Genomic DNA, 8956 nt, shown 5'->3' on the forward strand with positions numbered 1-8956 from the left:
TGTGAAGAAAGCTTTAAGTGATTTGAATCTTCAAATTGCTCCTGAAAAAATTCAAACTGAATTTCCTATTTCATATTTAGGTGCTATTTTGGAACGACAAAGAATAAAACCTCAAAAGGTCCAAATTAGACGAGATAATTTGAAAACTCTTCATGATTTTCAGAAGCTTTTGGGTGATATTAACTGGTTATATCCCATATTAGGGATCCCTACACATTAACTGCGTCATTTATTTTCTACTTTGGAGGGTGATGCTGCTCTTAACAGTCCTCGATCTCTTACTTCTCAAGCAAAAGAGGAATTATCCTTTGTAGAGCAACGGTTGAATGAAGGGTTTCTTACTTATCTACAACAGGATCAACCTATATATTTCATAGTGTTCCATACTCCCTATTCTCCTACTGGAGTTATTGCTCAATCTGCAGGGTTGATTGAGTGGGTATTTTTGCCCAATAACTATACAAAAAAGCTTACTACTTATATGGATAGAATTGCTTTCCTTATTTTGAAAGGTCGAGGCCATATTACTCAGTTAATTGGAAGTGACCCTCAAACAATTATTACTCAACTTACTTCCACCCAAATTTCTAATTGCTTACAGTTTAATGAAAATTGGCAGATAGCTCTTGCATCTTATTCAGGGACTTTTTCTAATCAATATCCTCAATCTAAAATGATAGATTTTCTTTGACATACATCAATGGTTTGTAAATCTCCTATATCTAATACTCCAGTTGAAGGAAAAACTATTTTTACAGATGCCAATAAAAATACTGCTGGCTATTGGACTGATACTATTTCTAAAGTCGTTCCACATTCCTTTTCTTCCGTGCAGCCTGCTGAACTTTGGGCCATTTGTTTGGCATTACAGGATTTTTTTTGATATTCCTATTAATATTGTTTCTGATTCTAAATATGCAGTCTTTTCATGTATTTATCTTCCTGAAGCCACTCTACCGGTAACTTTAAAAACTAATATTGATAAATTATTTTTTCAGGTTCAACAATTATTAATTAGGCGAACTAACCCTGTCTTTTTTACTCATATTTGAGCTCATTCTTCTCTCCCCAGACCATTATCTCAAGGAAATGCAAATATAGATGCCTTACTTTATCTTTTACAGTCTGCAACACAAGAACATTGCTTACATCATACTAATTCTAAAGGGTTACAAAAAACTTATTCGTTAACACGAAAACAAGCTCAACGCATTGTTCGTTCTTGTTCCATATGTGCACCATTTATTTTGCCCTTTGCCCCTCCTGGAGTAAATCCCAGAGGATTACAATCTAACCAAATCTGGCAAATGGATGTTGTTTTTATTTCTTTATTCGGTAAACAGAAATATGTTCATCATACTATAGATACTTATTCTCATTTTCAATGGGCTACAGCTTTAAGTTCAGAAAAGGCAGATTCTGTTATTACTCATTTACTATTTTGTTTTGCTATTATGGGCATACCTATAGAATTAAAAACTGATAATGCTCCTGCATATCAATCCTCTAAATTATCTCAATTTTTAGAACAATATCATATTAAGCACACTTTTGGTATTCCTTATAATAGTCAAGGACAAGCTATAATTGAAAGAGCTAATCGGACTCTTCGAGAATACATTGAAAAAATAAGAAAGGGGGAAAAGGGTGTGATATCACCAAGGGATGTATTAAATAAAACACTATTAACTCTTAACTTTTTGAATGTCTGGGGAAAAAGTAAGATGGCTCCAGCAGAACAGCATTTTGGCAATTCAGAAAAGAAGACAAAAAAGCTTTGAACATTCCCAGGTATGGTATAAGGATGAGATAAAGGGATGGATTCCGGCAGTACTTCACTTCTTGGGGCGAGGGTATGCTTTTATTTCCGTGAATAATTCCAGGATCTGGGTTCCATTGAGATTGGTGAAGTTGCAGGATGAGCGACCGGTTCGTGCGCCAGTTTCAGGAACTGTCAATGCAGAGGACTTTCACCTTTGTGACAAGAGAGGCAGGTCCACCGACATGGGGACAGTTGAAGAAACTGACTCAAGAAGCTGAGAAAACATTGCAGAAAGCAGGACAACCATTGAATCCTACTAATCTTTTGTTGGCCATGATGGCGGTGGTAACTTGTCAGGTAATGTATGTGGAAGCCACAAACTATACCTATTGGGCCTATATCCCTAATCCTCCTTTGGTGCGGGCGGTGTCCTGGGGTGAAGTAGAAGTCCAAGTTTGTACTAACGAAACTAATTTTTTCCCTCCACCTGATTGTGGGGGGATTGAGCAATTATCCCAGCATGTACAGAATTATAACTTTACTAATCTTACTATAGCAGCTGAAGGTATTCCTTTATGTATAGGAGGGCATTCTTTTTGTCTGTCTACAAAAACACACTCACATCATTCTTGTAATACTTGGGGAGTTAATTATAGGGGACAACACTTCGCAGTTTTTACTGTGCTCATTTCTTCTCGTGGCTTTAATACTTCACGGTCTTATTTAAATAAGAGTAAGAGGATACATATGTCCCTCTGCCCTGCTTCATTTTTTGAAGCATCTTTATCACGTCTGGAGTGGGAACATTGCAGGGATCATGACCCTCGTCTAGTTATGAATTTTTCAAATCATGTAATTGTAGATTGGAGTCCTACTCATGGAGAATTTTTAGAAAAATGGTCTAATCGATCTTTAAAATGGCATCGCATAAATGGTACCTTGAATGGTCAAGGAAATGAAACTGTAAAATGGCAACATTTTGCATTGGTTCCACCTCCATTACAAATGGATGGGCACCCTCAATTACAAGGAGACATACGGAAATTATGGGCAGTGTCAGGTGACCTTACTATATGGACGGGAAACTTTACTTTAAATATTAATGATCCTAAGGGGCCATTTCAAGTTCATTTGCATATTAATAAATCTTACTCTGCTATAGCATGTGTAAAATTTCCTTATTCTTTACTGTATGGGCAGTGGATTTGGAATGAAATTTTGGGAGTTATATCATGTTCTGATTGTAACTTGACTCAATGTATAAATCATTCCTGGTGGGAAAATGTTGAAAACAAGATGGTCCATTCCAGTAAATTACTCTTTGGTCATTGTGAAAGCACGGACTGAACTTTGGTTGCCTGCTAATCTTACTCGACCTTGGTCGGACTCTTTTGCTGTCCCTCATCTTGTGAATGCTGTACAAACTCTTCTCCATCGATCTCGAAGAATGCTTGGCATTGTCATCGCATCAATTCTCGCCGTGGCTTCAGTAACAGCAACAGCAACTGTAGCAGGTCTTGCTTTGCATCAGGGCATCCAGACTGCTGATTTTGTCAGGGAGTGGCATAAGGATACTCATTTATTGTGGCAACAACAGCATGATTTGGACGCTCAATTGGCTACTGATGTATTGAATTTACAACTCACTGTTTCCTGGTTAGGAGATCAAGTGACTGTGTTAGCTACAAAGAGTGTGTTAAAATGTGATTGGAACTCATCTCACCTATGTGTAACCCCTGTTCCCTTTAATATGAGTGAGGGTTAAGAAAAGGTGAAAAGGTCTTTAGTGGGACACCAGAATTTAACTGCTTAAATTATAGAATTGAAACAAACTATATTGTCAACTTTTAGTAAGACGCTGCCTGATATTCTTGGTTCTGATATACTGAAGAGTCTTCAAGAAGGATTAGATAACCTTAATCCTTTACGGCATGTATCTACATTGTTAACAACATCCTTTGTAAATACTTTGTTAATTGTTGCTTTATGTTTTATTGCTTTTATAGTCTACCTGCGCTGGCAAAAAGGGAAACAATTGAAAGAAGAAGCTTTGCGTATTCAAGTGCGTATTCAGCACCTGCAAGAAAAGAAAGGGGGAGATGTAGGGAACAAGGTATAAGGAAGGTTGAGAAGTGCTTGCAAACGAGACTCTCAACCAGGGCTGAACATTCTTGCAAACGAGATGTTCAGCTAAGAATCCTCTGTTTGTTCCCGTGGGAAAAGAACATTTCTTGCACACAAGGATGTTTCTCTGATTCCTCAAAAGGAACAGACCCAGGGACAAAACGGATTCTAAGTTGATAAGGAAGTTCCCCAAAACAAAGTCTTAGCTGCAGTAAATAAGTCAAGGTAAAGCTTATCTCGCCCTGTGCCTGCGCACTGTATAGTCTCTGAATCATAGTGCTTGGCAACTTGCCCTGTAGGTTGTTGTGCAAGGGATATAAAATAAAGCAGCTGTAAGAAGCAAGTGTTAAAATACAAAGATTCAAACCACTCTGCAGTGTTGGTGTTTCATTCCGTCGCCAGCAATAGACATATACTCTGAGGAAACCAAAATTGAAAAAGATGCATGTACCTCAATGTTCACTGTAGCAGCATTTACAATAGCTAGAGCATGGAAGCAACCTAGATGTCCATCAACAGATGAATGGATAAAGAAGCTGTGGTATGTATGTATATGTGTGTGTATACACACACACACACACACACACTGGAATATTACTTAGCCATAAAAAGGAACACATTTGAGTCAGTTCTAATGAGGTGGACAAACCTAGAGCTTATTATACAGAGTAAGTCAAAAAGAGAAATATAAATATCATATCAGTTCAGTCGCTCAGTCATATCCAACTCTTTGCAACCCCATGGATTGCAGCACTCCAGGCCTCCCTGTCCATCACCACCTCCCGGAGCTTACTCAAACTCATGTCCATTGAGTCAGTGATGTCATCCAACCATCTCATCCTCTGTCATCCCCTTCTTCTTCAGCCTTCAATCTTTCCCAGCATCACTCTCCACAGAGTGGTGTTTCAGGAAATGGGATTTGGCCAAGGGATAGGGGTAAAGAAGAAAGAAGGAATGGGACATAAGCCTTAAGTGTTTCTTCTGGCACTTTCCACTCTAATTGACAATCCAGGAACACGACTTTCCCCAAGGCTCTATTTCCTCAGTAAGGAGTTGGGCATAAAGACATGCTGCCACCTTGTGGCCATTTCCCATAACAACCACTTTAAAATAGATGCTCCTGAGCACTTAACATTCACAAGGCCTGAGGGGCTTAAGTGAAAAAACACCTGCCCTCAAGAAATGTCCTAGGGGAGGTCATCGGAAAAACATTAAAACAGAGAAGTCATTCAATAAGCCAATTTGAATAAGTAAGTTTAACTCACACTGTTTTAAAAAATCACATGCAAGGATGTCAACATCACTAAATATGAGAGAAATGCAAATCAAAGCTTCAACAAGGTATCACCTCACACCAGTCAGAAAGGCCATAGACAGAAATGCTACAAACAATAAATGCTGGAAAGGGTATACAGAAAAGAGAACCTTCCTACACTGATGCTGGGAATGGAAATTGGTAGCAGCCACTTGGAGGACATTGGGCAGGTTCCTTAGCATGAAAATGAGAATGAAATTAGACTACTCCCTAACACCAAACACAAAAATAGGCAGCAAGTAGATGAAAGGTCTAAACACAAGGACAGATACAATGGAACCCTTGAGTAAAGAAAGCAGAACACATGTTGACATAAAATGCAGCAAGATCTTTTTTGATCCACCTCTAAGAATCAGTACAAATAAAACAAAAATAAACAAATGGGACATAATAGATATTAAAAACATTTTCACAACAAAGGAAACTATCAGTGAAAGAAAAAGATGATCAGAATAGAAAAAAATTCATGCAAAAGAGAATAGCCACAGGAAAATTATCTCTACACATACAAACAACTCATAAAGCTCAATAAAATCCAGTAAAAAATTGGCCCAAGATCTAAATGCACATTTCTCCACAGAAGGCATAGAGATGGCTATAAAGCACAAGAAAAGATTTTCAGCATCACTAGTTCTTAGAGAAAGGCAAATCAGTTGTCCAATGAATCAGAATGATTGTTTCAAAAACTCTACAACAATAAATTCTGCAGAGAGAAGAAAACCCTCCCACCATGGGTGGGAATATAAATGGGTACATCCACTAGGGAAAACACTATGGAAGTTCTCTAAAACACTAAACATAAAAAAAACCTAAGCACGAAAGTACCAAGTAATCCAGCAATTCATACCTAGGCATAGACCAGAGAAGACAAAAGTTTTAAAAGATACCTGCCCCTCAACGATTACAGCAACAGTAGGTTCAATAGCAAAGACCAGGAAGCAACTTAAATGTACAAGGACAGATGAATGGATACAGAAGATGTGGATACACACAATGCAATATTACTTAGAAATAAAGAGGGATGGATGAGATGGCACCATTTTCAGTTACAGGGAAGAAACTAAAGATGAGCATACTATGTGAACTGAGACAGGGAAAGACAGGTATTATAGGATATCGTTTCCGGTGGAACCTAAAAATGGATACGTCAAGGCTGTATATTGTCACCCTGCTTATTTAACTTATATGCAGAGTACATCATGAGAAACACTGGGCTGGAAGAAACACAAGCTGGAATCAAGATTTCCAGGAGAAATATCAATAACCTCAGATATGCAGATGACACTACCCTTATGGCAGAAAGTGAAGAGGAACTAAAAACCTCTTGATGAAAGTGAAAGAGGAGAGTGAAGAAGTTGGCTTAAAGCTCAACATTCAGAAAACAAAGATCATGGCATTCAGTCCCATTACTTCATGGGAAATAGATGGGGAAAGAGTGGAAACAGTGTCAGACTTTATTTTTTTGGGCTCCAAAATCACTGCAGATGGTGACTGCAGCCATGAAATTAAAAGACGCTTCCTCCTTGGAAGAAAAGTTATGACCAACCTAGATAGCATATCCAAAAGCAGAGACATTGCTTTGCCAACTAAGGTCCGTCTAGTCAAGCTATGGTTTTTCCAGTAGTCATGTATGGATGTGAGAGTTGGACTGTGAAGAAGGCTGAGCACTGAAGAATTGATGCTTTTGAAATGTGGTGTTGGAGAAGACTCTTGAGAGTCCCTTGGACTGCAAGGGGATCCAACCAGTCCATTCTGAAGGCAATTAGCCCCGGGATTTCTTTGGGAGGAATGATGCTAAAGCTGAAACTCCAGTACTTTGGCCACCTCATGCGAAGAGTTGACTCATTGGAAAGACTCTGATGCTGGGAGGGATTGGGGGCAGGAGGAGAAGGGGACGACAGAGGATGAGATGGCTGGATGACATCACTGACTCGATGGACGTGAATCTGAGTGAACTCCGGAGTTGGTGATGGATAGGGAGGTCTGGCATGCTGCGATTCACGGGGTTGCAAAGAGTTGGACACGACTGAGAGACTCCACTGAACTGAAAAATGGATACAAATGAACTTTTTACAAGAGAATCAGCCTCAGAGATTTAAAAAAGAAACTTATGGTTACCAAAGAAGAAAGTTGAAGGGGGCAGAGAGAAATTAGCTGGTTCAGATAAATATATATACCATAAAAAATGTGCTGACGGATCTTAATAGTCACAAGTCTGACAGGGCTGTAAACGGACACCCACACTCAAGAAATGTCTTGGGGTAAATCATCGGAAAAGAATTCCAAACAGGGCCAACTTTCAGGAAAGCAGATTCAAGAGGTAAATTATACTCACAAGGTGTAAAGTAACAAAAGTACATGGAAACATACTTCACATCAGCAACTATTAAATCAATGTCAATCAAAACTACAATGAAGTATCACCTCACACTGGTCACAATGGCCATCATGGAAAAGATCTGCAAAGAATAAATACTGCAGAGAAAGTACAAAAAAGGGAATCCTCCCACCATCTTGGTGGGAATGTAAATGGTGAATGAAGACACTATTGAAAACAGCAAGAATTTCCTTGAACGCTAAACATACAGGTATCATATGATCCTGCAATCCCACTCCCAGGTTTAGTTCTGGAGAAGTTCATCACTCAAAATGACATGTGCACCCCAATTTTCAGGCTAGCACTATTTACAACAGCCAAGACATAGAATCCACTGAAATGTCCACTGACAGAAAAATGAAGACCATGTGGTATATCTATATACTGGACTACTACTCAGTCATGAAACAGGATGAAATAATGATATTGGCAGCCCCATGGAGGGACTGAGAAATTTTCATACCAAGTGGGGTAAGTCAGAGAAAAGGAAAAATATCCTATTATGTACAGATGGAATCTATAAATTCATACCAATGAACTAATGTACAAAACAGAAATGGATTCACAGATTATAAAGACCAAATTCTGATTATCAAAAGAAAGTTAAAAGGGAGGGATAAATGAAGAGTTTTGATTAATATATAAACACTAATATTTATCAAACAGAGAATCTAATAGGACCTACTGAATAGAGAAGGGAACTCTATTGAAAAAACTGTAATGGCCTATATGAGGAAAAAAATGGAAAAAAGAATAGATATACTTCTATATAAAATCGAATCAAGTTCCTATACACATAAAACCAATGAAACAATGGAAATCAACTCTAGTCCACTATAAAATAAAAATTAAATTACAAAGAAATTAGCTGAGCTTGGTGAAGGGGAAATCAGATAGTAGTGACACTATGAATTAGACATGTGATATGCTATGATATTAATATGACACCTCCAAAGGTTTTCACTCAGCAGAACACACAGTAGCAACCCACTAAGGTGCCTGACCTCATGAATGCAACAAGATGAAGAAAAAGGACCACAAGTTAATCAGGGCAACACCCTCAATTCAGATGTTGGGAATATCAGAGGGGACAGGACACACTGCAGATAAAGACCAGATATGTGGTCTCAGGTACAGGATCTTGTCCCATGTGGAGGGGGTAAGACCACACAATCCCCAGACTCTGCACCTGGTGTCCCACGACCCTTGGTTAGGACACCAGGTCTCTGCTGGTTGGGCCCCTAAGGTGAAAACAAGTGGGCTCCTGTAACCTCCTGGGAAGACATAAAGTAGTGTAGAGTCAATCTCCTCTCCCCACGCTTGTCCCAGGGAAGACCTCCTCTTTTCCTTTTGGTTCTATATGATATTCACTGTTTTT

General features: G+C 38.8%; 1 long non-coding RNA gene across 1 annotated transcript; it reads left to right on the forward strand.

Moving 5' to 3' along the window:
- Positions 1-313: 313 nt before the first annotated feature.
- LOC138423311 (uncharacterized) lies at positions 314-4256 on the forward strand. The gene is made up of 2 exons (XR_011250226.2): positions 314-2119; positions 3769-4256. It is a non-coding gene; the product is annotated as an uncharacterized lncRNA (long non-coding RNA).
- Positions 4257-8956: the final 4700 nt, after the last annotated feature.

The sequence above is a fragment of the Ovis canadensis genome, chromosome 18 (assembly GCF_042477335.2).
Source record: "Ovis canadensis isolate MfBH-ARS-UI-01 breed Bighorn chromosome 18, ARS-UI_OviCan_v2, whole genome shotgun sequence".
NCBI classification, from domain to species: domain Eukaryota; kingdom Metazoa; phylum Chordata; class Mammalia; order Artiodactyla; family Bovidae; genus Ovis; species Ovis canadensis.